Raw genomic sequence first — 25,804 nt, forward strand, 5'->3', positions numbered from 1 at the left:
TATTCAATGGTACTCTCCGAATCAGAAGATTGTACTGTCCAGTCCCATTTTAGGAGAGTTGAGTTCAGAAATCAAGGTTCCCAGCCCAATGTGACATTATGGCAGTGCCACACTATTGGAGATATTGTCTTTTGGGATGAGACATTAAAACAAAGGAACTGTCTGCTGTTTCAGTTGCACATAAAAAATTTCACAATACAGTTTTGAAGAATCTCACAATGCTACACTCCTCCAGCTTCCACCCAAAACATATTAAAACAGCCATCCCCTATGGACAAGCCCTACGCATACGCCAGATCTACTCAGATGAGGAGGAACGAGGAACATGACAGACACCTGGAAGTACTCAAGGATGCCCTCACAAGAACGGGGTACGATTCTCAACTCATCGACCGCCAGTTCCGACGTGCCACAGCAAGGAACCGTAATGACCTCCTCAGGAGACTGACATGTGCTGCAACCGACAGGGTACCCTTCGTTGTTCAGTATTTCCCAGGGGCTGAAAAATTATGCCATGTTCTTCGTGACCTGCAACACATTATCAATGAGGATGAGCACCTCACCAAGACCTTCCCCACACCTCCACTACTTGCCTTTAAACAGCCACCAAACCTCAAACAGATTGTTGTTCGTAGCAAGCTGCCCGGCTCCCAGGACAACTCCATACAACCCTGTCATGGTAGATGCTGCAAGACGTGTCAGAGTGTGGACATAGATACCACTATTACGCGTGGGAACACCTCCCACCTTGTACATGGCAGGTACTCATGTGACTCAGCCAACGTTGTCTATCTTATACGTTGCAGGCAAGGATGCCTGGAGGCATGGTACATTGGGGAAACCGAGCAAAGGCAACGACAACGGATGAATGGGCACCACACAACAATCAACAGACAGGAGGGTTCCCTCCCAGTTGGGGAACACTTCAGTGGTCCAGGACATTCAGCCTCAGACCTTTGAGTGACCATCCTCAGGACAGGCAGCAGAGAAAAGTGGCCAAGCAGAGGCTGATAGCTAACTTTGGTACCCACAGAGAGGGCCTCAACCGGGACCTTGGGTTCATGTCACATTACAGGTGACCACCATTGCAATGCACCCACACACCCACCCACCCACACCCACATGCACACATATTTTGTGGGGTGAATTTGTACTTTCAGGGTTGCATTGTACTTTGCTCAAAAACTGCATGAATTTATATAAAACTCCGTTATCTCAGTTTTTAGATTAGAATCAATCTAAACATCATGGCATAGACAGAGAACACAGGGGGCTAACACCTTCAACATATTGTCTAGCTATCGCCCTTGTTAACAGCTAACCTGAGAATGCAACTTTTTTAAAAAAGGTTTTGTGATTTGCACATGAAAGAAGTGAAACTATCACTGTATTTTAACAGGCTTAACAGACAATTAATTTTTCAAAGTATAATTTCAGTTACATCACACTGAATTTTTGCAATAAATTCTGCGTGTTAGGATTGAGCCCTCCACTATCACCTGATGAAGGAGCGTCGCTCCGAAAGCTAGTGTGCTTCCAATTAAACCTGGTGATGTGTGATTTTTAGTTTTGAAGAACAGCAAGGCACCATAGTCTTGTGCAGTATTTTCCACTCCAAATCATTGACAAAAGAACTATAAAACTTTTCCTGTGACTGTTTATGGGAGCGTGCTGTACTTGTGTTTATTGATATACTTCCTAAATTATATAATAAGTTCAAGAATACTTCTTTGGCTGTAAAAACAATTTAGAATATCCTGGGATCACAAAAGGAGCTACATAACTTGACAGGATGGATTCTGAGAGGTTGCTTTCATTTCGAGGACCAACTAGAACTACGGGACACAGTTTAAGACAAAAAAAAGGTTTCACCTTGAAGACAGAGATAAAATGAATTACTTTCACTCAGAGGGTTAATAGTCTGAAATTATCTTCCCCGAACAGCAGTGGAGTCTGGGATAGTAAATCCTTCCCCAACATTTTAGATTAGATTAGATTACATTAGATTACATTACAGTGTGGAAACAGGCTCTTCGGCCCAACAAGTCCACACCGACCTGCCGAAGCGCAACCCACCCATACCCCTACATTTACCCCTTACCTAACACTACGGGCAATTTAGCATGGCCAATTCACCTTACCTGCACATCTTTGGACTGTGGGAGGAAACCAGAGCACCCGGAGGAAACCCACGCAGACACGGGGAGAACATGCAAACTCCACACAGTCAGTCACCTGAGGCGGGAATTGAACCCAGGTCTCTGGCGCTGTGAGGCAGCAGTGCTAACCATTGTGCCACCATGCCGCCTATCATTTCTATAATCAACAAGCCTTTCTTTCATTTGCAAATGAAAAGATCTCTTTTCCAACGATGGATTTTGCAACTTTTTTTAAAAAACAAACAGTCTGAAACATGGATCAGCTCTGTTCCAACAGTTCATTCCAGGGCACAGATAAACAAATATCTGAACTCTGCAAAACCTCAGGCCGAAACCTAAACTTTGTAAAGTCACAATTGCACTGAGTAACCAAGACAATAGTGTACATCATCTGGTTGAGCAAGATCCAGAGAGAGTATGGCTGTTTGGAAAATCAGAAATGCAGCTCTTTCCCTTCATTACAGTATTGTCTGACAATGTATTTGATTTGAGATGATCCAAATCAAGGAGGAGAATTTTAAATGAAAGCAGGCACTGTTAAATAATAAATGATCATAAATCAAAGTATATATGGTAGAATAAAGATTAAATGCAGTTTAATTATGCACTGGCTGATAGTATCTCTCATCCATCATGCATTTCAGTCAAAATATGGGGAAAATGCTAGCACTACTTATTCATTTAGTTGCTCATTGTACAGGAGAAGTTATCCCCTTCAATTCAATCTCAGAAGCTTTCTCTTCATCGAACTATATGATTACATTCGTTGGCAAGTACTTCCTGATCTTTAAATTGCATTTCTCCAGGACTTACAGATTATTTCTGGATGAATGGAGTCTACATTCACTTATCAGGCTGACACAGCCCTCTGGAACGGTCTTCCCACTCCTGCAGTTGCCAGAGGGTAAACCTTGCGTTACAGAAGCTTGCATTTGTAAAGTTTCAAATTCCAGACCACCCTGATTTTGACAATGCCCAGAATCATTAATTGTCTTGATCTGACTTCAGAATTCCCTTTATCAGACATTTACATGTCCCTATGATTATGGAGTGTAAACAATGACAGAAATCACAACACCTCTGATTCATCAGTTCACACACTGATATTCCTTCCATTGAAGGTACATTTCAGTACAGTATACCCAAACCGAACAACACTCGACAATCAACCATTGTAATGTTACATACTTCTAAGTAATTTTACAGATTATTTCCTTTCAAAACATTTTTGTGTACATACAACATATACAACAGTAAAAGACGTTTACAGTGCAAAAGTGGAACCACAAATTGTTCCATTGTAATTTGTTTCCATGTAAGAAAGATATCATTAAAGATGAAAATAAATCAAAGTAAAAATTCCCATTTAATGGAATCTAAATTCCATGATGTGGAGCTCAGATTTAAGAATTTCCATGTAGATACAGACTCTGATAAAGGTCATGCTATTCCATTGATTTACTAAATACTCATTGGAACTATCTAGCTGCTGTCAACAGAGAGAAGGGCATATCATGAATTACTTCTTCTTGACTGCTCTCAAACAGATGATGACAATTTTACTTTGTGTCCCTGAGTTATCACATTAGACACTTTCTACTTGGTATTATGTACAGCCAAGATATATTCTAATAAATCCACTTAGAGTCACAGAGTCATGGAGATAAACAGCACAGAAACAGACCCTTCGGTCCAACTCATCCATACCGACGAGATATTTCAACCCAATCTAGTCCCACCTGCCAGCACCTGGCCCATATCCCTCTAAATACATCCTATTCATATACCCATTCAGATGCCTTTAAATGCTGTAATTGTACCAATCTTCACCACTTCCTGTGGCAGCTCATTCCGTATGCATACCACCCTCTGCTTGAAAATGTTGCCCTTTACATCTCTTTTATATATTTCCCCTCTCACCCTCAACTTATGTCTTCTCATTCTGGACTCCCCCACCCCATTGAAAAGACCTTGTCTATTTATCCCATCCATGCCCCTCAAATTTGTAAACCTCTATAAGGTCACCCCTCAGCCTCCGACGCTCCAGGGAAAACAGCCCCAGCCAATTTAACCTCTCCAGAAATCAAATCCTCCAACCCTGGCAACATCCTTGTAAATCTTTTCTGAAACCTTTCAAGTTTCACAACATACTTCCGATAGGAAGGAGATCAGAATTGAACACAATATTCCAAAAAGTGGCCTAACCAATGGCCTGTACAGCGGCAACATGACCTCCGAACTCCTATATTCAATACTCTGACCAATAAAGGAAAGCATAACAAACACCTTCTTCACTATCCTATCTACCTGCAACTCCACTTTCAAGGAACTATGAACCTGCACTCCAAGGTCTCTTTATTCAGCAACACTCCTGAGGATGTTACCATTAAGTGTATAAGTCCTGCTAAAGTTTGCTTTCCCAAAATGCAGCACCTTGCATTTATCTAAATTAAACCCTACCTGCCACTCCTCAGCCCATTGGCCAAGTAACTCCAGAAAATCTAGGATCAAAAGTAAAACCTTAGTAAGTTCATTATCAATCACTTCAAACCTCTGTTTTTCACACTGTGGGCCCCAGCTCAATGACAGATAGAAGGGAGAAGAAAAACAGGTACATTTAGCAGTTCTAACAAAACATTTTTGAAGTATTAGAGAGCAGGAGGGCATTTTGCCCATGGCTGTGGATGAATAAAAGAAATATAAATCTTAAAATATAATAACATGTAAAGTTTTGAATATATATGATACATTCTGGTCAATATTGTATGTTAAAAAGCCATCTCACGGGTAAAACAGCGATGCAGATGGTAGTTGGCAGAAATGACAGTCTGATGTGAAAATTGCTTCAGTCCCACAGCTCCTAAAATCAAAACAATGAAGATGTGGAATAGATGTGACAGCTTTGACTTTTTTCAGTGATCTGAGAAACTATCAACACTGATGGTGTCTAAAATGCTGCCACATTCAGATTCAAAATTATACATCTATCCTTCACCATAATTCCAAACTAAGTAAGCAAATTAAATAAAATTATATTTAAACATAATAAATCACGTATAATTTAAAAGGAAAATGCAATAATTAATTTCAATGTATTGGTAAAATATGCACATTGAGCATGTTAATAAAATGAATCTTCATTAAAGCAGATCATAAGCAGAATTTTCTCAGCACTTTGAATCTTAGAAAATCGGAATTCAGGATGGTTATAAACAGTGGGATACAAAGTCCAAATTTAATGTGCAGAATAATAAATTGTTTTTTAAATTCATATTGTGTTTTCAGGAGATACAATTCCAATCCTATTGATGTGAAGCTATTTTTGTCATGAAAAAATCAAATTGTCTGTTTATTCAAATTGCAGGAAAGGATTTGTATTCACAAAGCATATCTCATGACCTTTGCGCATTCAAGGTTGCTTTACAGCCAATGAAGTGCTCTCAAAGGGTACTCTCTGTTACAATGTAGGTAAACAGGGCATTCAATTTGCATTCAGCAAGGTCCTACAAACAGCAATGAGATAACCATGTTCTAGTGATGTTGCTTGTGTGATAAATATCAGTTAGGCACTGGAAATTCTCCCCTGGCTTTTGAATGGTTATGGTGTGACTATTTTCATCCTCTGGAAAGAGCAGACAAGGGCTCAGTTTAATGTTACATCAACTTTCCAAATGAACCAATGTAAATAATACAGGATTTTTTAAAAAACAGTAAATCATTTTAAATTGCTGCGTTTTGAACATTTTGAATTGAGAAACTGTATATTTATAAAAGTGAATACAGAAAGGGCCTAATATTTTTAATCTTAAATAGTCACTCCTTAACAGCAGTGTGCGTGAATCTACATCAGATGGACTGGAATGATTCAAGGGAGTGGTTCACCATTCCCTTCTGAAGGGCAATTCATAGAACATAGAACAATACAGCGCAGAACAGGCCCTTCAGCCCTCGATGTTGCGCCGACCTGTGAACTATTCTCAGCTCGTCCCCCTACACTATCCCATCATTATCCATGTGCTTATCTAAGGATTGTTTAAATCTCCCTAATGTGGCTGAGTTGACTACATTAGTTCTCTGCGTAAAGAACCTGCCTCTGACATCTGTCTTAAATCTATCACCCCTCAATTTGTAGTTATGCCCCCTCATACAAGCTGACGTCATCAACCTAGGAATTCAGGATTGTGAACAAATGGTGGTTTAGACAGGCCACCACTTACCTCAAAGAAATTTGAAAAAAATTACCTTACATTCCATAGCTAATAATCATTAAACTAATAAATACACACACATAGTATGTATTCTTTATGGCCAAAGTTAAAAATCACACAACACCAGGTTATAGCCCAACAGGTTTATTTGGAAGCACTAGCTTTCAGAGCGCTGCTTCTTCATCCACCTGAAGCAGCAGCGGTCCAAAAGCTGGTGCCTCCAAATACAGGTGAAAACCTGTTGGACTATAATTTGTCATTGCATGATTTTCAACTGTGTCCAACCCAGTCCAACACCGGCTCCTCCAAGTCACGTATTCTTTGTAAAAGCGTATTTCAGATCAGTAAAATATCATGAATATTGACAATTAATTTGGTAGTTTAACCACAATCTTCAAAACCCAGCCAACACTTCTAACAAAAGAAATATGAAGTAGTTTGCGGACTTTAGATTAGATTAGATTAGATTAGATTACTTACAGTGTGGAAACAGGCCCTTCGGCCCAACAAGTCCACACCGACCCGCCGAAGCGTAACCCACCCATACCCCTACATTTACCCCTTTACCTAACACTACGGGCAATTTAGCATGGCCAATTCACCTGACTTGCACATCTTTGGACTGTGGGAGGAAACCGGAGCCCCTGGAGGAAACCCACGCAGACACGGGGAGAACGTGCAAACTCCACACAGTCAGTCGCCTGAGTCGGGAATTGAACCCGGGTCTCTGGCGCTGTGAGGCAGCAGTGCTAACCACTGTGCCACCGTTCAAGAGGAGGGCAAGAATTGAACCCGGGTCTCTGGCGCTGTGAGGCAGCAGTGCTAACCACTGTGCCACCGTGCCGCCCACTTGTTAGAACTATTGAATTAACCCCTGTCACATCTCACTCTTGGAAAGTTTATTTCATACTGTTCAGCCACCATTACAATTATATTTTAAAATCATGTCTTAGATGTCCAGGCTGAACTCCTGCAGAAATCTACATGAGCGCATAGTGCAGTGTAGGTACCATCTCTCGGTCAGCCTTGTTCAAGAGGAGGGCAAGAATGTTCTTCAATGGGCAACAATCACATCATGCGGAAGGCAAATACGTTTCTCAGTAGCACTTGATTGTTATGATCTCCTGGTTTTAAACTTGGCTGGGAACGAGGAGCAGCTCCAAGAAGAGATTTTCCTTTTCTTCTATTTTGCTTTATCTTTGCTATGAGATCACATTCTTGTTTGTCTTCTAATGAGATCACATGACTAGACTTGTTAAAGGGTGGAGGGGGTGGGAGTGGGAGTGGGGAGAGGCACTTTGTGGGCAGTGACCGAGGAAGTATGTAATCATCATTCTGTGCTGTCTGACTCGATCATAAGCTCTGATCAGGCAGCTTGATGGATTCACTGGTATTTCCCACCTCTTGTTATGTCTTTTAACAAGCCTTTACTGAAAACCTAACTAACATTCCCTCTACACCAACATTCTTCATCATTTTATGTCAAATCTAAAAGTGGCCACAGCATTCTTCTGCCTCTGCCCTGAGCAAAGAACAAAGAAGAACAAAGAAAATTACATCACATGAACAGACCCTTCAGCCCTCCAAGCCTGCGCTGATCCAGATCCTCTTTCTAAATCTGTTGCCTACATTCCAAGGATCTGTACCAATATTAGAATTTATGATGTCTAGAATACCAATCCATTGCACTGATTAGGATAGTCAACAACAATAAAGGTTCACTATAATCATATAAACACAAATTTCTGACACACAATAATGTATCTTTTAATAGATAATTTGACTAGTGTTACTCATACTAATTTCATAATGGACATTGTCTATGAAAACTTTAGGTTTGCATTTTGAGAGCTCATCACATTTTCGAAGTTACAGACAGGTTCTAGTCAGGAATGAGACTGTACACACTCCCAGATCCATTGAAATTTATCTCACTGGGTGGAAGTGCACAAAGTTGCTTTTAAGAATGATTGAATGTTTTACAGGCAATCCAAGATCAGCAAGTAAGGGATTAAAAAACAATGGGTACTCATCTGTTTGATAATAAAGAAGAGGATGTATCTGAAGACTGAAGAATCTTATTTCATGGCCCCGAACACTAGGGGCTCACATCAGGCCATTATAAAATGGCACAGGGCTCCAAGGAGTCATGGTGTTCAGGTTGAAAGGGAAGTCAGTTTGGGGGGGGGGGGGGGGGCAACAGGGCCGGGAAGGGGCCAGAATAGGCACAGAGCAGCCTTGGGACCTCCAATGATTGTGTCTGGTCTTTGTCATCATCATATGTAGCTTAATGCTTATGCTATAGAACTATTCATGGAGCGACCTAGGCTGGATTAATACAGACAGTCATAATGGCAACCAGGCCCACTTCATTACAGAAGAGGACCTATGTTGGTTCCCCAGCTGCAAGACAATCTCCCCTGATTATGTCGGAAGGTGGAAGGGGCTGGTGTGGGACAGATTAAATGACAATAGGGATAACAATGCATGGTCAAAGGGAATGATAATCGACAAGCAAAGCAACAAATGATGATAGATCCAGAGGAGATGTAAGTGGCAACAGCAATCACCACTGACAGCTGCTTTCTGAGAAAACAGGAGGCAGAGTTTATGGTCTGGAATTGTTAAACTCAAGAGTTTTTTTTTAATATTTAGCTGTAATCAGAGACCCCCATTCTCCATATCTGCAGTTAACTTTCTCCAAAATAAAGACATTCCAAGTAGGAGCCATAGCATTTGCCATCTTTCATCTGGCCACACATCTGTCCATCATTTATCCCAAAAGTAAAATGCTAGATTTTGTGGACATTGCCTACAAGTAGCTCCTATTACATCAAATTTTCACTTCCACATTCAATTTAGCAAGAAAGGTACAGTAATTAATTTAAAGGTGACAGTATCAGTTTGGTTGACTTGGCCAGGCCAATCTCATTCAAAGCCAACAAAACAAAAACTGTGAAGAAAGCATATTTTTCCGTCACACATTCGCCAACCTCTGGACCCTTTGAGCAAGTTACAGTATGTGAATAATCTATTCACTAACTTTAATCATTTATAATCTGCCAACATCTTCAAACTACTTTCAACCAATATATTCCAATTCTACACACACACACGCACACACACACACTTGGTGGATCTGGCAGTGCAGCTGCAATGATGCCATCTGGTAACTTGCTGCTGTGAGATATCAAAACTGCTAAGTCGATCAGGCACCAGTGAAGCTTTTTGCCATATGCCATTAGACATAGAGCTCCCACTCCTACATGATAGAAGTAAACAAAGGAATTGAGAAATACTCTCTTCAATAACAGTATTGTTTTGTTTTTTTCTTCTCCTCCTGCTATGGTTTTACTGTGTGATTACCTGTAATTACACTCATGCTGATCTTGCATTGAATAATTATTTCAAGCATGTTTCCATTTGACACTTTATTAATGACATGCTTCTTTCCCTTACCTGCCTTTCAAACAGCCTGCCACAGATGAGCTGCTGACCAATTTGTGGGTCCTCTCACACCACAGCCTTACGGATGGCATTTTTGACAGTGCATTCATGTTAAATATTCACCAATTACATTTCATTCACTTGTCAGCAACATATGGTCAGGTGCCAGTCAAAGACAAATAAAATGATGTCAATTTACCAAAGCCATGCTTCACTGAGGGAAAAAAAGCTTAACTTGTGTGTCATTTTTTTGTAAAGTAGGAGAAAGATTCTGAATCCTGTATCAAATTAGTAAGTGTGTCTGGTGCCAGATCACACGAAGTCTAGATTTCCTCATATCGTGCTGGTCACTTTATTTGAATAGAAATTGAACAATGAGATGGAAGGTTAGCTTTCAGAGAGAAGGAACTAGTGACATTGAATCAACTTGATCCAGAAAGGCAGCACCTTTTAGCCATGGATGTATTTTTACCTGCCCTAAGCTAAAAGCTCTGCATGCTCTCTACAGGATGCACTGCAGAAATTCACCAAAGATCCTTAGACAGCACCTTCCAAATCACTTCCATTTATAAGGACAAGGGCAGCAGATAAATGGAAACACAACAACTTGCAAGTTCTCCTCCAAGCCACTCATCATCCTGACTCGGAAATATATTGCCATTACTTCACTGTTGCTAGGTCAAAATCCTGGAATTCCCTCCACAGGGGCATTGTGGCTCAACCTGTGTATCATATAGACTACAGCGGTTCAGGCCGGTAGCTCACCACCATCTTCCCCAAGGCAACTAGGGACAGGCAACAAAAATGCTGGCCAACCAGTGATGTCCACATCCAACAACCAAATATAAAATAACATCTCTCACCAATGTGAAATCTAGCCACCCGCAAGTGATAATATCTATTTTTAAATCAAATTGCTCGGTTATGTTCCAGTACAGCTCTAAGGCAGTTGGGACAAGAGCCTGGACATTCCAGCAAAGAGGCAAGGACACCATCTTTTTTTTTAATAGAATAGAATCCCTACAGTGTGGAAACAGGCCCTTCAGCCCAACAAGTCCATACTGACCCTCCGAAGAGTAACCCACTCAGACCCATTACCCCTACCCTATATTTAACCCTGACTAAAGCACTTAACCTGCACATTCCGGAACACTATGGACAATTTAACACAGCTAATTCGCCTAACCTGCACACCTTTCGACTGTGGGAGGAAACTGGAGCACCCGGAAAAAACCCACGCAGACATGGGGAGAATGTGCAAATTGCACACAGACAGTCACCCAAGGCTGTGACCGAACTCAGGTCCTTGGTGCTGTGAGGCAGCAGTGCTAACCACTGAGCCACTGTACTGGCCCTGCACAGCAATCAAATAGTAGGAGAGCCTTAATTGGACTAGAGTGGGACTTCTGCCCTTCAGGGACTGGAGATAGAACTGTTTGCAGCTCTATTCCCACCAGCACCAAAAATGACTAGTGGTGACTGCTGGAACTACAAGCAATTTCGAGGAAGAAGTGAAAATGAATACCAGATTCGAGCCCATGTGTAGATGGGAGACCCTGTCAATAAAAGGTGAAGGGGAAGTTTGATGCAGTTGGGTTAGAAATGCTGGGGGAATTAAGAGGGTATCACCTAAATATTTGCCCCTCACATCCAATAAGCATTCCAAGCCTTGGTTTATCAAAATCTGAAAAATGTCACTTGCAATAGTTTTTTTCAAATACATTCACGTTATGAGTGCATCAACAGCTGGGCCAGCATTTCTTACCTATCCCTATGGGCCCAGAAGGCAATTAAGAGTCAACCACATTGCGGTGGAGCTTGAATCACACATAGGCCAGACCAGGTATGGATAGCAGTTTCCTTCCCTAAAGGACATTCGTGAACCAGATAGGTTTTTTCAACAATTGACAATGCTTTGATGGTCATCACTAGACTCACTAGACTCTTATTTCCTTTTTTTTTTACTGAATTCAAATTATGGTGGGATTTGAACCCAGGTCCCCAGAACTTTACCTGGGTCTAATACCACTAGACCATTGCCTCCCCTCAATCATGGTAGCATTGCCTCAGTACTGCACTGAAGTGCCAGTAAAGGTTATGAGCTCAAATTCTAGAGTGAGGCTTGAACCTACCTCCTGCTTATGGAGAAATGACGACGTTATGAACATTGAATGATGTGACACATCTCACTACTCCTACAGGTCAGGACTTCAAAAGCGCAATTCTGATTTTAGAGCATTAACCTTAAATGATATTGGCTGAGTGTTAGTTTGACTGGCTGAAAGACACTCTGTCCCATTCCCCATCAAAATTAGAAGACCCTCACAGGCCTCTACCTAGATAATAGAGAAAAATACCTTGGCTGATACACATCTGAGATCTCATCCACAAGAAGCAACCTTTAGGACGAGAAATGCAACAGAAGCCATGTCTAGCTTGATGCTTCAGAATAAAATCCCATTTTTCAATGTGACGCAGTGTCAGAGAGATTTCCCAGTGTCATGGTCAGCATTCATTCTTCATTGTAATTACGAATTATAATGGGATTCAATAAAATTGTCACAAAATAATCCAATAATGAAATCATGAAAACTTGACTCAGAGTTAAAAATCACACAACACCAGGTTATAGTCCAACAGGTTTAACTGGAAGCACACTAGCTTTTGGAGCGCCGCTCCTTCATCAGGTGATTGTCGCTCCGAAAGCTAGTGTGCTTCCAATTAAACCTGTTGGACTATAACCTGGTGTTGTGTGATTTTTCACTTTGTACACCTCAGTCCAACACCGGCATCTCCGAATCATGACTCAGAGTGGTAGCCATGTAGAACAGTGGAAACTACTGCATATGCCATTGATGTAGTTAAGAGGCAGCTAGATACATTCATGAGAGAGTAAGCAATAAAAAGGATTGATGGATAAAGCAAGAGAATTATAATGTGCAACATAAACAGTGACCTTCAGGTAGCACAGCAGTTATTTTTTTAAATGGGCAATCCTGGATCAATAATCCAGAGGCAGGAATTAAAATCACACCACAGCAGCTGGGGAATTTAACATTGAAGTAATAAATCTAAAATTAAAGATATCTGTGAAGCTGCCAGACTGTTGTATGGACACATTGGTTCATTTGGACACCTCATCAAAGCTGCATCTTATGGTTGGAGAATGAAGTGTAGCACTGGTTTATTGTTAATGTTACTTTCTCACATTTGTTAATGGAACCACTGTCAGCAAAAAAGCAACATCCCTCCAGAAGGAACATTGCAAATCAGCTTCTAGATCCACTTGGCCCCTCACACTTGGTTGAAAGAGATCCAAATGGGAATCATTTGAAGAGCAGGGTTGTTCTCCCCACACCTTGGCTAATGTTCATACCCAAACGGACAATCTGACCTTTATCTCATGTATGTGCCATCATGCTTTATGCAAATATGCAACCAAATCACCAATTATATTTCAAAAACATTTCACTGGCTGTGAATCACTTGGGTGGTCCTTAGATTGCTTTAAATAGTACTACATAGCTACAAATTCAATTTTTCCTTCCATTGTTGCAAACTTCCTTCACCTGCTCTATAGTCATTGAGAACTTGCTGCACACAGTTCTAAAGATGCTTGTCAACCTCTAGGATCTCATCCAAGCAGGCAGTACTCAAACAAAAGAAAACCATTGGAGCATTAAGGGCAATAGGTCTCAACCTTTCTCAGGGACCAAGAAAGTTTCACAGAGTTTCCAAGAAAGCATACAATGGGGATCCTGGCTAATTGTGCCCACACCCTTTCAGACACATTATAGTCATTGACAGGCATCTAGGGCAGTGTTCATGGCATAAGCAGACGAGGATTTGAACACTGCACCTTGCCAGCTGGTGATTAAACCTGCTGAGCTGTGAGGAGAACTATTGTTATCTTTGCACAAAGAATGTTGTGGATGCACAAGTCCCTGTTGCTGCAGGTGCATGCTTGTTTTGAGAGTGTTCAGAATTGCACACATATGGATTTATTCAAGAGGATTAAAAGATTAAGAAAATGCTGATGTTCAAAACAGAATTTTAGAAAAAAATCTGCAAGAAGGAATATTTGATAAATGCAGTGAAGGAATCAGGACAGACTCCAATCCAGTGGCAAATGCGTTCTTAGCTTCACAAATCTCCAGTGGAGATTATCTTCCCTGTCCTGTAATTTCTAATCAAACTGGCCCAATCCAATGCATACAATTCATAGTAAAAAATTGTTCAATATTTCACTGGAAAAAGATGAAGTCAAAGCAAACATCCATCCGATGTTTTTGGTTTGGTTTTTGACTAGCCTTTGCTACTATTATTTACATGTTTTAAGGGGGATCAGTCAGCTCAGTTGGCTGGATGGCTGGTTTCAATGCACAGCCTTAGGTGACCCTTAGGTTAAACTACTACCAGTTACCTCTCTCTCTAATGAGAGAGCTGCCCTATGGTCCTCTGGGACTATAACGATTTTACAGGTTTTAAAGTAATATTTAATATTTACAGCCAAAGTACTTATTTTGAAGATGGAGCATTGTAAACTACACAGTTAATGTTGAGTTCTTGGAATTTCTTCTAGTTGTATAATTAGTGCAGTTTGGGAGACAAAAGCAGAACTTCAAAATTAAAATTTTCATTTTTACTTTTGAAAGTACAGGAGATAGGTCCTTTGAAGACGGGCTCCAGTTAGTTACATTCTTAAATAATGTCTGTTGTATTGCTGAAAATAAAGACATGCAGCCAAAGCTTTTCATCATGAACTTATCAGGACAGATGCAAGAATACCATAACAATATCTCCTGCATGATCAAAGGTAAGTTAACCAAGTGTAAACATGCAACAACTTGCATTTAAATAGTACTTTTGACAAAATAGCAGCTGCACAAAAAATTTGGCACCAAGTCACATCAGGAAATATTTGGACAGGTGACCAAAAGCTTGGGTAGAGTGCAAGTTTTGAAGTGAAACTTGATGGAGGGGAGCAAACAAGTCAGGTGGAAAGCTTAAGGCCCAAACAGCTGATGGCAAGGCAACCAATGGTGGCATAATGAAAACTGAGATGTAAAAAAGACCCAGACTGGACACATAGGAATTTCAAAGCTGCACAACTGAATTAAGTCTCAGGCATAAGAACAGGGCAAGAGAATGAAAATAAAGGATGAGAATTTTAATCAGTGCACTATTCTGTTACACTGCACTTTTTAAAAACCTTTTAATACCATTAGATCTGTTAATGGTTCACATTGTGCGACATGGTTATATCAGTATCCCTCCCAGCATAGTTTCAGATATTCAACGAGTATCTCACTAACGCAGGCACTACGTTTTGTAGGGTTTGTAAGTCAGTACTGCTGGCTTTAATTCTGCATCGCTCCACTTGAAATTTGTACTTGAAATTCTGTCCCATTTATGTAAATACTGTAGGCTGTATTAAGTTAAATGCAGTTTTAAAAAAAACCTCTCCCTTTGTATAACACAGAACATTTGCCAGCTTCTCCAGATTAATTGTCAGAACTGTGCAGGTACCTAATCTACAGGAAACACATTCCAGGGGGAAACACTCATCAACACTTCACACAGAAAATCAAACATCTATTGCATGCATTGGTTGTTTAATTACTGGAACCTCCAGTTTCTCAAGAGGAATAGCATATGGCCTCACCCAATAATCTTAAAATGAAACAAAACAGCAGTGCATTCAATGCTATAGCCTTACGTCATAGTTCACAGTAGGTTCTTCCTTATATTGAAACAGAACCACAAGATAGCACTGTAAAATCAATGAACTTGGCAAGGATGTCCCCCTTGAGATGGCAGTCAATCTAATTTTATGCAAGGATTTATTGTCAACTATTGTACTTGATTAGTCGCTGCCAAGCACTGCACATTCACCATTTCTTCAATGGTCTTGGGTGTGGGGTTACTGCCTGAATAATACCACCTCACTCTGCCTTCCTGGTTTACTTTGGCAATGTTTCATCTGAGACACCTCTTCCCATTAATGAAGGACATGTACTGGATTCATATTCGCTGAGTGTGACTCAAAGTGTACAGAGGACAGAGAGGGACAGAGAGGCAGACTCACTGGAAAATGAGATAAGGGTTAGGAACAGTATTAACACTGACTTCCGCAAATGTTGATTAGCTTATTCTTTGGAGACTATTTCTGCAGGGAGTACACACATAGATGTGCCAAATAACTCCTGCCAAGTAACGATCCTTGTTAAATGCCAGAGGTGAAATGCTGATTACAAAGAGTTTAGGCAAATACTTTTCTCATCAGTTGTATTCCTAGATATTTTAACCAACCTGTTGAAGTACGTTATGACACTCCTCTGCAACAAGTCAAGTCGCCATTGCCTTATTAGAATATAGGCCTACACTCTTAGAGAGGAACGACTGGTGGTGGTTTAACCAGAAGGCCACCACACCTCAAGTAAGAGGAAGAGATAGAGAAGGAGAGTCCAGGTAAGAACTGAACCCAGACATTGTTGTCCAGAGGGAGGGACATACAATGGTGCTGCATGAGCCCTTAGTGCCCCATGTATATAAAAGCTCAGTCAAGTGGTCACCCTTATATAGCCGGATATTGATCTGTGTGATGGAAAGAGTACAGGGTTAAAAACTGAGATAATATGGTGTAAATACAGTACAGGTAATCCAGAACTGTGCAGAGGTCAGAATGTTTTGGGATGTCAGAGGTGAAGGAGAGTTAAATACCCAAAACATGATATGGACCCTTTCCTGACCACAGATGCTGATTAATCAGGTTGCACTGACTTTTTTTTCCTCTTTTAATGGTCATTGGTGGATTTCAAGTACTCAGATGAACAAGCAAGAAAAGAAATGTGAGGAACAATGTATGCTTCTAAGGGATGAGTCAGAGTTATTTTTGCGCATAGATTGTTGAAGAGACAACAAACTGGCAGACCATTTTCGACCTCAACTTCAGCAGTCACCCGGGCAGAAGAACAACTATGGTTCAGTAATCATATTTTTGGAACGGAATGACTCACTGGAGTATGGAAAGAGAACAAGAGAAAAATATTGGATTTTCAAAGAAAATTGAAGGGAATTAGAGCATCGGTTTAATACAGTTACACCGAACAGCAGTAGAGGATAGGTTGCCACTTGCAAAGTTGAAACCATTTAGGACTACAATTGAAATTTGTTCTGGTGAAACTAAAAGATTAAAAACAGTACAAACCGAAAGTGGTTTGCAGAGGATAAAACCACTAATGTCCGGGATAAGGAAAACCCTATCAAAATGTGCAAAGAGAAAGGGAGAAGATAGAATCTAAACAGCAAATTTCACTACAAATGATTTATACATTTATCGACTTTTCTGCATTTTGTTTTAAAAACACAGGCTTCAAAACTATCACCACCATTGGTGTTGCCCTTCACTTCACTCTCACTTTGTTCAGATGAAAAATTCCTGATGGAAATAAATTTTGGTTCCAGTACTAATTTTTTTTTTAAACTAAAAAGCCTGATCACTGGGTGGGTTTTATTTATGTTGAGAGTGTGGTGCTGGAAAAGCACAGCAAGTCAGGCAACATCCGAGGAGTAGGAAACTCAATGTTTCAGGCAAAAGCATCATCCCTGAAGGGCTTTTGCCTGAAACGTCGATTTTCCTGCTCCTCGGATGCTGCCTGACCTGCTGTGCTTTTCCAGCACCACACCCTTGACTCTAATCTCCAGCATCTGCAGTCCTCACTTTCGTGGGTTTTATTTATGTTACTATTGCTTGATGAATTTTCATTGTGGGGGGAGGTTAGTGTACCGCACTGTGTAGTACACCTGGAGTAGATGCAAGTTGCCTGAAAATATCAGAAAAGGAAATGACTCCCAATCCACAAAATGAAGAAACGCCAAGATCTAAATGTCTGGATTTACATCGTTGGGCAAACACTGCAAGAAATTCTGAAGAAGAAACAGATAATGAACCACTTTAGAAACAATAAATTAAGAGGGAGCTGGCATCACTTTGTAGGAGGGATGTCTTAATTCTCTAATGACTCAGAGTTCTATCTGGAGGTAACAAAACTTGTGGATAACTGAAACCTCAATAGGTGTTTTTGTAGATTTATTACATATATGTCCAGAGAGTGCAATGGGTGTGATGACATACTGGAAAGAGTAAACATAGGTGGAGTCCTTCCAAAACAGATTGAACTTTGGCTGGTTAACTAGTTGAATGTCTTATCCATTGATTAGTTACTGGAGGTTTTGGTGTTTACAATTATTTGCCAACCATGGAGAGAAACAAAACTCTAGTTTGTAAAGAAAGGTAAAATGGGAAGGCCAGCCATTAAGAAATGAATGGCCTATAACAAAAAACACAAAATCCTGGAGAAATGCTGAACAATTCTGAAGGAGCATTATGCAGATGTTGTAAAGTAGGACTTGATAAAGTGTGGAGCTGGACAACGCACAGCAGGCCAAGCAGCATCAGAGGAGCAGGAGAGTTGCTCTTTCAGGTCTGGGGGACCTTTCATCACGACTGGGGGAAGGCAAGGGAAGGGGGTGAGAAATAAATAGGGGCGGAGGCATTTTGGGGATGGCAATAGATGGATGCAGATAGGTGGTGATTGTGTTTGGTAAATGGGAAGGGTGGTGGAGTGGATAGATGGAAAGGAAGATGGACAGGTAAGGTCAGATCAATGGGGTGGGGCAGAGAGGGAGGGCTGTACCTAGGATGAGGTGGGGGGGGGGGGGTTGGGGGGGGGGTTGTGGCAAGATTTGGAAGCTAGTGAATTCTACATTAAGGCTGTATGTTAAGTTCCCAAGGCAGAAAATGATGTGCTCTTCCTCCAGTTTACATGTGGCCTTGTGTTGACAGTATAGGAGGTCCAGGATGGACAGGTCATCAGGGGAGTTGAAATGACTGGCAACCGGAAGGTGGGGTTGATTGGAGCATATGGACCATAGATGTTCCTTTAACCAATCCCTGAGTTTGTGCTCGGTCTCTCTGCTGCAGAAGAGACCACATCAGGAACAACGGATGCAATGAATCAGGTTAGAGGAAATGCAGTGAATCGCTGCAGACTTGGAATGATTCTTTGGGGACTTAGACTGAGGTAAGACCAGAGGTAGAGGGGCAGGTGTTGCACCTTCTACAACTGCAGGGAAAGGTGCCAGGTGTGGAGGTTAGGTTGGTATGGAGTGTGGACCTAATGAGAGAATTGTGGAGGGAACGGGCTCTGCAGAAAGCAGATAGGGGTGGGGAAGGAAATATCATTTTAGTGGTGGTGTCAGACTGCAGGTGGCAGAAATGGCAGAGGACGATACACTGGATTTGGAGATTGGTGGGGTGGCATGTGACGACTGGGGGACTCTATCCTTGTGTTTGGGTGGGTGGCGATGGGGAGGTGTGGGAAATGGAGGACATGTGGTTGAGGGCATTGTCATCAAGGGGGAGGGGAAATTACAGTTCTTGAAGTAGGACAACATCTGAGATGTCCTGAAGTGGAATTGCTTCAAAGACAGAGGAATTGGGAGTATGGGATCATATTTTTGCTGGGTGAGGGTGGGATGTGGTGGAGTTAAGGTAGCTTGTGGGAGTCAGGTTTGAAACAGATGTCAGTGCTGAGTCAATTGCAGGAGTTGGAAACAGAGGTCCAGGAAGGGGAGGGAGTTGGACTTGAAATGCGAACTCTGTTTCTCTTTGTACAGATGCTGTCAGACCTGTTGAGTGTCTCCAGCATTTTGTTTCTATTTCAGATTCCCAGCATGTTGCTTTGTTTCCGATGAACAGCCAGATTAATATTAAAGACTCGGAATCATAGAATCCCTACAGTGCAGATGGAGGCCACTCCATCCATCGAATCTGCACAGACCCTCTGAAGAACATCTCACTCTCCACCCTATCCCTGTAATGACGCATTTGTCATTTGATCCACCCATCTGTACAACCCTCAGTCCTATGGGCAATTTTACAGGCCAATCCACCTAACCTGCACATTTTTGGGCTGTGGAAGAAAACTGGAGCACCTCGAGGAAACCCATACAGACACAGGGAGAACGTGCAAACTCCACACAGACAGACAAGTCAGCCAGCCAGCCAAGGGTGGAATCGAGCACAGGTTCCTGGCACTATGTAGCACCAGTACTAACCACTGAACCCACCATGCCACTCAAACTGAAATGACATTTATAGATTTCTACACCATTTAACATGGACAAAAGAAAAGTTAAGTGTTGAGAAATAATATTAAACAGAGATGTTGTAAGGTAAATTGACAAAAGGAGAGTGATTACAGGTGGATGGATTACTGAAGCAAATCAGAACAGGGTGAGGTAACTTTAAGTCAGCAAACTAAGAGTAGAACACAAAAGGTAGGCTATTTCCTTTGGGGCTGTGCTATATGTCAGGCTCAGAGTCCAGAGTCTCGCACTATATGGGGAGTTATCACTGACCTGCGATCTTGTCTACATTAGCCAGCTGAAGACACGCTCTTGTAGCCGGAATACAACAGGAGGTTCACAGCATCATAGAATCCCTACAGTGTGGAAGCAGGCCATTCAGCCCACTGAATCCACACTGACCCTCCACCGAGCATCCCATGCAGACACACCTCCTTACCGTATCCCCGTTACCCCACATTTCCCACAGTCAACTTACCCAACCTGCACATCTTTGGACTGTGGGAGGAAACTGGAACATCCAGAGGAAACCCACAGAGATGTGGGGAGAATGTACAAACTCCATTTAGACAGTCGCCTAAGGCTAGATTCGAACCCAGGTCCCTGGCACAGAGAGGCAAAAGTGCTGAGCACTGAACCGCTGTGCCACCCAGGATGCCATGCTAGGTAAATCAGGAAGGGGTGCCCCATGATCGAGAATGCACCTCTCGCCAGTTTTTTCCAGAAACTAAGCAACAGCCTTTTCAGCCACTCTGGGAGGTGGGGTGGTGGCAGGGTGAGAGGGCAGGGGTGGAGCATGGAGTGATTCAGTGCATGGTCAGCCCCTCTGCAACAACAGATCACTGAGTGGACATGGAAGTGACCTAAGCCCATGCTACTTACAGGAAGTGGTCTCCAAGCTGCTGGACTGTGCCAAGCCACCGGTAGGGTCATAGAAGCCAGCTGCTAAATCCCAGTGAGGTGAAGTACCTGACTGTGTGATAGAGCTGGAGAGACACGGTATGGTGTACCCACCCCTACATCAATGTATCAACCCACCATGGGGGAACTAGAAATCTCACCTCCAGATCTCAGAGTGACACTGAGGAGTAGAAATCTCATCTGTTCAAAACCTGTTTATCTCCTCTTATTTGTAGAGCAGTTCCTTTACAGCCAATAACATCACTCATCAGGGAGGGCATATGGTGTATGGGCACATGCTTTACAGCAAGTTTTATATCACACTAAGTAGGGCACCAGTCTCAGAGGCAGAAGGTGATGTTCAAGTCCCACTCCCGTGGCCAAGTGAAATATATTTAGAACACAGATGAGCAAAGAGATTGAGAAGACTGGGATTAAACTCATTGGAATTCAGAAGGCGGAGGGGAAACTTTATAGAAACATATAAAATTATGAAGGGAATAGATGAGATAGAAGCAGGGAGGTTGTTTCCAGTGGCAGTCAAACTAGAACCAGGGGGGCATAGCCTCAAAATAAGAGGGAGCAGATTAAGGACTGAGTTGAAAAGGAACTTCTTCACCCAAAGGGTTGTGAATCTGTGGAATTCCCTGCACAGCAAAGCAGTGGAGGCTAGCTCATTGAATGTTTTTAACGTAAAGACAGATACATTTTTGAACAGTAAAGGAATTATGGATTATGGTGAGCTGGCAGGTAAGGGGAGCTGAGTCCATGAAAAGATTAGCCCTGAGCTTATTGAATGGCGGAGCAGGCTCGACGGGCCAGATGACTACTCCTGCTCCTATTTCTTATGTTCTTAAATTCTTACAACACACATCAGTTGTAGATGGTATGATTCCCAGTTAGCCATGACCAGGGATGGTCATTTCTGTTGAATAGTGGCGATTGTAAAGGTTCTAAAGGCACTATGGAGCTGCACTCTCATTAGACAGAGACGACTGGTAGTGAGTTTAACCGGAGGGTCACCAAACCTCAGGCGAGGGGAGAGGCTGAGAAAGACAGTCCTTCACAATAACCTCAGCTGGTGCAGGAAGTGAACCCATGTTGTTGGCATCAGAAACTAACCATCCAGCCAATTGAGCTAACCAACCCCCAGTCATGTTTTACAGAAATATGTACAACAACACGTTGCTGCAGCAACTCAGACTCCCTGAGTGAACCGTAACACACCACTGGACAGTGAATCTCTAACCTGCAGTTTTGTGCACAGAATTGGTCTGACCCCCATCTAGCATACCGCCTCCAGTTCTTATGACAAAGACATCTAGAAACTGGAGAGGGCAGCAAAAGGCAAATAAATTATGAGCTGCAATCAGGCTCCTGCCTTTTAAGGAGAAGCCGCAGAAGCACAGAATGTTTACACTGCAGGAGAGAAGGTTCGAGCTGAACTTATTGAAATATTCAAGTGCCTATGGGGAAGGAGATGAGGTAAAGATCAGTGTGTGTAACATGTCAGAGTTTAAAACAAGGATGCATAGCCCCCAGACCCAAGAATGGATTAATCACCATCGGGAGTTCCACTAACTGTATTCATTTGCAGCCTCCCTGGTAGCTTCAAGACTTAAGCTGCCTGCAAGGATACTAACAGGTCATTTTGATTTTTTTTTTGTTTAATTTACTCAGAAACCTGACTACAGTATGGCAACAGAACCATAAGGCAGCCTCGTTTCTTTTAATATAATTGTCACTTCTCGTTTCAGCTGTGTTAGTTAAGTGCATGAAAATAACATTCTTAAATATATTCCTCAAATCAATTTTTAAAAGAAGAGGATCAAGTTTTAAAACATAGTCAGATCGCACTGATTAGAACCTTAGCATCATTACAACACAAAATGGAGGCCATTCAGCCAAACTTTCTGTCACATTTTGCCTTCAGCAATGTGCAGACAAGCTTCAGCTGAAACTGAGAACATAACATATCAGGTAGGAACAGGAGTCAACAATTCAGTCCCTCATCACCAAATACGAGCAGGGTTTATCTTATCTCCACCTCAACTCTATTTTCCTGCCAGCTCCCCATAACCATTCAATTCATTACCAAATTTTAAAAATCTCCTCTAAATTTGTTACTAATTGAAAATCTATTCCCTCCTTAAATTTACTCAATGTTCCAGCCTCCACTGGGTATTGAATTCCACAGATTCTTTGAGGGAAGTGATTTCTCTTCATCTATGCTTTAATTCAGTTACCTTTTATTCTAAAACTGTGACCTCTCATTCCAGATTGCCGCACATGAGGAAACATCCTCTCCTGATCTATTTTGTCAATCTCCTTTAGCATCTTATATACCTCAATTTGATCTCTCATTCTTCTAAACTCCAGAGAGTATAGGCCTAATCTGTTCAATCTCTCCTCATTAAACAAATCCCTCATCTGTAGACTCAAGTGAACCTATCGAGGGCCGAAGGGCCTGTACTGCGCTATAATGATCTGAACAGTCTCCAAACCAACTACATCACCTTGCTCATGTAAGGGGTCAAAGACTGTACGCAGTGCTCATTCGAAGAGTGGGAAAAAGATTTGCATTTCTAATAATGGGACTAAAACACACAGGACTCATCTAACATGTCCAAACAAAGCCCTTAAATTCAACTGGATGCTGATCTTTCTCAACTCCATTTTAAATGATCACCATTTCCCCAAATCATCCCCCATTTTGTTCCATAACCCCCTCACCCCAAATACATTTGTAGTCCAGGGATTAAAAATTCCACTCCAGGTCTTATAGTCAACATATACTCATATACAATGAAACTATTCCCAAAACACTCCACCCGATATTCTGCTTTCACTTCATTATAAGTTTCATTCAGTTTCACAATAAGGCAATAGAGAATATTAAATACATTACGATTTATGTCAAATCCATTATTGTTTTATTGCTCAGATATTTTGCACCAGCTGCACAGAATCCCAATTCTTGGATCAGCAAATTCAATTGTCATTACAATTCCACAATCATACGCTGCTTCATCACCCAGGTAACAGTCTGTTAAATACAGGTGAAAGATGAAAAGCTTGACTCAGTCAGTCATAAAGGGTATTCTAAAAGTGCAGGATATGGATTAACTGAGAAACAGTTCCATACAAGTTTGAGGCAATGACTTCCCACAAGAGAAAAGTTAATTGCAGTTAATGTGAATAAACATGTAATTTCCCAACCCCAAAAGGAAATTAATCTTTCCTTTAGGAGTTATTGCTGGGCAAATTGTTATATTTTACATGAACTGAAAACTAAATGAATCAGCCAGGCCTTATAACTCAGTCACCTTATCGAAAGGCTCTCCTCTCTGATCACAACCCTCTTCAGAATTATCGTCTCTACACATTGCCAACTCAGTGCTAGCTCCCTTTATATTGCTATGTTTAGATTAATCTACAATGCAGGTAAATGACAAATAAAAGCAAAAAATTCTGGAACTGCTTAACATGACAGGCAACAGAAAGAGGAAACCAAGAGTCCACATTTCAGGCCAATGAACGTTTTTAACAACCGTGTAAAAACCTGTAAAGATGCAACAGATTTGAAGCAAGTGGAGTCTGCATAAAGGGGAGCTTGGATTAATGGAAAGTTGTCCTTTCATGAGAGGCAGCATATAAACACAAATCTCCTCCTTTTTGAGTTACAGAACCATACAGCACGGAAACAGACTCTTCAGTCCGACTAGCCCATGCCGACCATAATCCCAAACTGAACTAGTCCCAAGTTAAAAATCACAACAGCAGGTTATAGTCCAACAGGTTTATTTGGAAGCACTTGCTTTCGGAGCACTGCTCATTCAATAAAGTGGTAGTGGAGTATAAAATCATAAGACACAGAATTTATAGCAAAAACTTACAGTGTGATATAACTGAAATTATATACCAAAAAAGACCTGGACTGTTTGTTAAGTCTCTTATGATGAGCATGTTGGTTTCAGTTCTTTCATATGTAAATTGCAGAACATTTAAAAGTTACATTCTCAAGTGAACTTTAACAATTGGTGTCATGTCTGCCCAGATAATGCATAAACTAGTCCCACCTGCCTGCGTTTGGCCCATATCCCTCCAAACATTTCCTATTCATACACTTATCCAAATGTCTTTTGGGTGTTCTAACTGTACCCACATCCACCACTTCCTTGAGAAGTTCACCCCATACAAACCACTCTGTGTAAAAACAGTTGCCCCTCATGTCTGCGTGCAATACGCTGTTCTGATTAACGCTTTGAAATATGGCCTGATTCCATGTTGGAGTAAAGTGGACAATGGGAAGCAAGATTATTGCACACAAAGCTGTATTTTCAAATCAATCACAAACATTTCCCTGGATAGAAACATGCATTTGCAAGTCAACAATGCAGAAAGACAAGTTAATATTAGGGGAGATTGAGGAAGCCAGGCCTATAAGTATGAGAAGTGATTCTCTTCAAACAAAGAAATTATTATAGGGCTCAACAGGGCAAATATATGAAGGATGTTTTGGCTTAGGAATCTATAAACAGACCACACAGTTTCAGAATAAGAAGCAGGCCATTTAGGACTGAAACAAGGAGGAAGTTCTTCATTCAGAGGATGGTGAACTTTTGCAGTTCTCTACTCCAGAGGGTTGTAGAAGCTTGGTTAATGAATATGCTCAAGATAGATAATAATAGATTTATAGATATTCAAGGCAGCAAGGATTATGAGGTTAGTAAATGGGAAAAAAAAGCATTAAGGCAGAAGAAAGGCAAGAATCAGGTTGAAAGAGATAAAAAGACTGCAGATGCTGGAAATCTGAAACAAACACAATGCTGGAGGAACTCAGCAGGTCTACAGCATCTGTGGAGAGAGAAAACAAGATGTTCGAGTCTGATATTGCCCTTTTTCAGTTCCGAAGTGATTTATACTAACATATGAATA

The 25,804-nt window shown here is 41.4% G+C and overlaps 1 protein-coding gene across 10 annotated transcripts in view; it reads right to left on the bottom strand.

Annotated features, from left to right (window-relative positions):
- The window catches only part of ccser1 (coiled-coil serine-rich protein 1), a 1,301,473-nt gene that overhangs the window by 1,152,862 nt on the left and 122,807 nt on the right, over positions 1–25,804 (bottom strand). The window contains exon 2 of one of the 10 annotated variants that reach the window (XM_043674396.2): positions 4,945–5,019. The exons of 8 other annotated variants lie outside the window; for them this stretch is intronic. The gene's annotated coding sequence lies outside the window, so the exon portion shown is untranslated. Of the gene's footprint in view, positions 1–336; positions 456–4,944; positions 5,020–25,804 lie in introns of those variants that run through there. One more of the 10 variants, XM_087979946.1, reaches the window with a different exon arrangement.

Source organism: Chiloscyllium plagiosum, unplaced genomic scaffold, assembly GCF_037043375.1.
Source record: "Chiloscyllium plagiosum isolate Xiang-an unplaced genomic scaffold, Cpla_swu_hap1 HiC_scaffold_36, whole genome shotgun sequence".
Lineage (NCBI taxonomy): Eukaryota > Metazoa > Chordata > Chondrichthyes > Orectolobiformes > Hemiscylliidae > Chiloscyllium > Chiloscyllium plagiosum.